Source organism: Procambarus clarkii, chromosome 38 (assembly GCF_040958095.1).
Source record: "Procambarus clarkii isolate CNS0578487 chromosome 38, FALCON_Pclarkii_2.0, whole genome shotgun sequence".
In the NCBI taxonomy this organism is placed as follows: Eukaryota; Metazoa; Arthropoda; class Malacostraca; order Decapoda; family Cambaridae; genus Procambarus; species Procambarus clarkii.
In genome coordinates, this window is record NC_091187.1 from 5380005 (window position 1) to 5386022 (window position 6018).

The window sequence follows — 6018 nt, forward strand, 5'->3', positions numbered from 1 at the left end:
ATTTACATGAGATTAAGATTAGGATACAAATATATCTGGCAATACGGTGTTGATGTCAGTGAAAAAGATAAGGAGTGTAAATTATGTCGTATGCCGCACGCCCACACCTTAGAACATTATGTATTAGAGTGTCAACTTATTGAAAACTATAGAAATAAGGAAATAAATAGTGTACCACATCAAATTATTTGGATGTGTGATAATGGTATGATAGACAGTATACTTAGGAGCTACAAGAATTTTGCCCCGAGAGTGTAACAATTATATGCTGTACTTACTATATTAACCTGCAATGTTAAATGGGATTCTTGTAATGTTATTTGTCTATTTGTACTCACTGAATTTGTGCGCCCCTTGAGGGACTTGAAGTAGAGGGGGTACAAATAGCCTAAGCTACTCTATCCCTTTGAGATGTATTTCTTGCTTATCTCAATAAACATACTTGAACTTGAACTTGAAGGGCTGAGTAAATTATATCAAGGAGACTAATAATTGCATCGTTAGTACTCTTTTGGGAGCGGAAGTCAAACTGACAGGGGCTAAGAATGTCGAATTTTACGAGATAGGAGTAAAGCTGTTTGTAGATAATTTTTTCAAATATTTTTGATAGTATGGGTAGGTTTGATATTGGTCTATAATTGTTTATGTCTGCCGGATTGCCTCCTTTATGGACTGGCGTTACTCTTGCTTTTTTAAGGATATCAGGGAAGGTATGACACTCAAGGGATTTGTTGAACAGCAGAGCTATAGATTGATGAAGATTAAGCCACCCAAGAGGTGGCACGGGCATGAATAGCCCGTAAGTGGTACAATTTTTTTTCTCAGTATTCTGAGTTTGCATTTAACCATCAAGCTGTTATCGCGGGGGAGGATACTGCTTCACAGTCTTTATGAGGGTGTCCAGCTGCTGAACACCTTTGTTGACCAGGAGAGTGGCTGTGTTGATGGCTTCAGGGTGGCCACTGCATGATTCAGTAACTCTTAAAGCTCTTCGAAGGTCATTGGTTGCTTCACATTCCAGAAGATAGTGAAGTAATGGCTTTTCTGTGACAGTTTGGCAGAAGAAGCACTCTCTGTCGGGGTTCACAAATCTCCCAGTTGCATCTGTAACCTAGACGTAGTCTATATAACCTAACTGCTATTTCCCTGTGGATTCCTTTTGGGATATTTAACCTTTCTAATTTGGTTACCTGAAGATACCATGTTGCAGATGGCGAACCTTCAGCTATTCTCTGGTGTAGGTCGGCTTTGTTGAGATGTGAGAGTTTTTTGGTGATGATGTTTTTTATGTTCTCTAGGCTGGGTTGAATTGTTTTATGTATCACTGGATGACGAGTGGCCAATTTAGCAATTTCATCAGCTTTTTCATTTAATGGGATTCCAATATGGGATGGGATCCAGTTTAAAGTTATGTTGAGTGCTTTGCCTTTAGCGACTGCTCCAAGATACAAAATGGTGGTAATTATTTCCACGTTATCTTTCCACTGTTTTTGTCCTAGTATTTGAAGTGCAGCTTTTGAGGCTGTGTGTATGATTGCATTTTGAGTGTTTTGCGCAATCATATATGCGAATGCCTGTTGTATGGCAAACAGCTCAGTTTGGGTTGATGATACTAGTTTTCCCAGTCTCCAATATGCCTGTACGCTGGCAGTGCAAAGAGCAGCGCCAGCACTCTCATATTCTGTGTCCACCGATCCGTCTGTGAAGATGTGGGTGGCTCCTGCTACTGCTATGCTATACATTTGCTCTTCTATTATGCGCCTTAGGATTGTCGGATCATAGGCAGCCTTTTTCATTGGGAAACTTTCTATTACTATTTTGAAAGTAGGCTCTTCCCACGGCGCGGAAGGAGTGTAATTTGGGTGTGGATGATCACCCTCTCTATCAAGGATCATGTTTTTTCATGCCCGAAATGCTTTGCGTAACAGTGGCTTTAGGCATTGTATGTACTAGCTCTATCTATAAGTCCACCAATCTTTGTTAAAATTTATTGTATGTATGTACCTTACCTAAATAAACATTTATTTATTTATTTATTCATTTATTTATTTATTTATTTATTTATTTATTTATTTATTTATTTATTTATTTATTTATTTTAAATGTAGTCTGTTTAGGACTTTTCCTGCTCTTGCAACCCAAGAGTTTCCATTGTTTTGGCCTAGTCCAACCACCAAGGCCTGCCGTACTGGGATTGGATCAGCAGAAATAATTATCTTACTGACAATTGTAGCTGTCCTTTGTGATATTCTTTCTTGTAGAGAGGGCAAACCCGTCTCCAGTCTAAGAGTTTCAAGCCTGGTCCACATGGGGGCTCCTAGTGCAGCTCTCATAGCATTGTTTTGGGCAACTTCAAGCTTTTTCCACTGTTGTTGTGATAGATTTGTGAGTGCAGGTGCGGCATAATAGATCACTGATCTGACTGCCTGTACATAGTATGTGCGAAGGACTTGCAGATTGGCTCCTCCAGAAAGGGAGGTTAGCGACCTGAGGATTGCCGTCCGGGCCGCAGTTCGCTCTCTCAAGTAAGTGACCTCAGCATTAAAGTTCATATGTGTGTCCAGGATGATTCCTAGATACTGATAGGTGTCGACCCATTCAATTGATTGACCCTGTACTGTGAGTTGGATGTTGGGCTTCGCTATTTTTATGGGCATGGCCTTTGACTTTGAGGAGTTGAGTTTAATCCCAATCTGTTTTGCCTCTTTACTGATGCATTCTAAGCATTTGGGTGCAAGGCACGCCGCATCCCTTCCTTTTATGATGATGACAAAGTCGTCCGCGTAGTTTAGCAGCCTGCAGTGATGTGGAAGTTCCAACCTCATTATTCTTTCCATTAAACAGTTAAAGAGAAGAGGGCTGAGAATACCTCCTTTGCGGTGTACCATTTTCATGTCTTTTGTACACAGAGACTGTGCCATGAAGTTTTACTCTTGCTTCTCTGTTTATGAGACAGTTTTTGGTCCAGGAGAGCAGGTTACCTCTGACCTCTTTGTCAATGAGGCAGCAGAGAATAGCTGGGGCGCTAGCCAGTTCAAAGGCTTTTTCGAGGTCCAGGAATATCAGCATTCCTGGTCTGTCATTCAAGTGGGCTAACAGAGTTGTAATACATTCCACTGTGCCAACCCCTCTTCTATAGGCATACATATCATGGTGCAGTTTAGGCATTTTCCACTCCAGTCTGTTGAGTGCCATTCTGTCAGCCGTCTTGGCTGCACAGCTTTGGAGAGAGATGGGTCTGGGATTAGCTGGATCTTTGGGTTTTGGGATCGGCACTATGTCTGCTCTATTCCAAGCAGAAGGTCTAGTTTGAGAAGTCCAGGCTAAATTAATTAACCTTAGGTATGCAGCGTCTCCCTCTGGGCCGAGGTTTCTAATCATTTTATAGGTTATTTTGTCGGCTCCAGGGAATGTATCCTTGGAGTTTTTCTTAGCCCGATTGAGCTCATCCAGTGTGAAGGGGGCATTAGTGTCAGAGACTTCTTCACATGCTGTAAGGATTCTGTGCCACCTTTCTTCCTCTAGTCCGGTCTGTACTGCTAATACATCTGGTGGAAGTTGATTGCTGGCTGCTCTCTCTGCAAACCTGGTTGCCAGTACTTCGGCTACCTGTTGAGGATCCTTGGGGTGTGGAGCTTTAGGTGTTTTATTCCCTTTGGCTCTGTGAATTTGCTGCCACATCTCTCCGAGAGAGGTGTGTTCATTCAGGTGTGAACACCATTCCAGCCACTTTTGTTCTTTTATTTGTCTGGTCTCTCGATGCACATGTTCCTTGACCTCACAAAGTAAGATCCTGTTGCGGTCACTTGGCTGCTTTTTGTATAGCTTTCTTGTTCTGTTGAGTCTATGGTTGAGTTCTTTGACACGTTCGCAATAGTACCAATGATCTTTATGGTGTCCGGTGGACTGTTTTTTCAGTGGGATTGAGTGGTTAGCTGCACTTTGAATCGCTTTGACAAATTCTTGTTCTGCCTGATTAATGTCTTCAGGAAGATCATAGTTTCTTTGCCACTCCGAAATGAGGTTTTGAAATCGGTCCCAGTTTGCTAAAGCAAAGTTCCAGGCTTCAGATGGAGGCGGAGGTGGGGTGGGTAGGTCTAACTTAAGATCAATTTGGACCCCATAGTGGTCGCTTGTGAGTGTGGGCTCAACTGACCATGTTGCTGCATCTCTTAGGGAGGCTGAAACGAAGGTTAGGTCTAATCTGCCTCCTTGGATGTGGGTAGGTTCATTCTTGTTTAGGATTTGTATTTCTGGAAGCTGGTCCAGTAGATGTGTAATGTGAATGCCGGCTTCATTTGTTCTGTTCGAGCCCAGTGCCAATCGATGATGGGCATTAAAATCTCCACAAATGATTGTGTTTGTTGTTGTCGCGTGTCCAAATAACACAGAGAGATCCATTTCAGCATGTGGAGACCTGTACACATTGAACACTTCAAGTTTGTCGTGTCTTAGCTCAATGGTAACTCCCATTACCTCTGTCCCTGCTCCACAATTGGGTGGGCTGGTTATGGACTTGGAGATCAGGTCACATTTTACATAGATTGCACATCCCCTGGATTGCCCATTGATCCATGGAAGGCAGAAGCCTCGATAGCCTGAGATTTTAGGTTCTAATCCGGCTCGAAGCAAGCTCTCCTGTAGTATCAGGATGTCTATGCCCTTGGTTGCTGCTATGCATTGCAAGTGTTGCAATTTAGTGCGCAGTCCTTGTGCATTCCATTGCAGGATCTTTAGACCTCTAGGTTCTTGGAATTTGCTGATAATTCCGTGGTATCCACGGAGTCTGATGAACACGCCATGGAAGTTGCAATTGGTGTATAGGTTCTTAGTGGACCTGAAATTGACTCATCAATGTCGCTTTCCGACGAGCTGGACTCTATCTGTTTTTTATGAGGGTGTCTCCTGCCCTGCTGTCTTGACGGTGTGGATATTACATCTTCGAATTTCTTGAGCTTGTGCTCAATTGCCTTCCGAGTCTCTGTGGTTTGCTTGATTCCATGTGATGACAGCAGACTTTCGATCAACTCGGTGACCAAAGTTTTGAGCATTGGCCAGAGAGCGTTCAGTTCAGTGGGAGCACTATTTAATGCTTTGCAGGTTTGGGGCCTAGTAGCTTTTAGACCCTTCTCGGTGGTAACTTTGACACTGGAATTGCTACTCCTATTGGCCCCAGTGTGCTTGCTGGATGAAATGGGAGGCCGACTGCCTTGAACATGATTCTTGTGTCCTCCATCTTTCTTTTTGTCCTGTACAGAGGTCTTCTCACCCTTCACCATGGCCGATGACGAAAGGCCGTGTGCCCCCTCTTCCTGAGTGGGTAGACCCCACGCGGTTTTAGTGGGCATGGGAGCTGGTATTCGTTTTGGTGGGGATTTCGGCTCCGCTGTAGGCGTGGTGGGGTTCGTTTGAAGCCTTTTGAGCCTTTCAGGGCATTTAAAGTTCCAGGCATGATGTGCCTTGGAACAATTTGGGCATTTTGCCTGAACAGGGTGGTTTGCCTTGAATTTATCACTACATGTTTTTGTGTCATGGGGCTGGCTGCAGACTCCGCACCTCACTGGCGTTGGCAGCCATCTTTGTGATGCCCAAATCTCTGACATCTGAAGCATCTTAGGGGTTCTGGGGTGTAAGGCCTGTGTTGGAACACACCCCAGATTCCATGGTCAAGTTTCTCCGGGATCCGTCCTCTTACTGTGAGAAGGACTTGTCGAGTTTCCTGTTTTGTGGTTCGTACTTGGCATCTCTCTGCTGACACCACATAGTTCAGCTTTTCGAGATGGCCAAGGGCCATATGCAAGGTATAGTGGAGGACAATGATTTTACTTATTTCATCCTCTGATTTCAGTTCCTCACATTTTGCGTAATTTTTTAGAATCGTAGCGGCCGACTCGTCTTTAGGCCTCAGAATGTATTCTCCTCTGAGATTAGGTTTTGCTCTGATCTGGAGCTGGGGGTACTCTTTTTCCAGGTCCACTACAGTAGCGTAGGAAGACTTACCTTCGGTGTGCTGCACCT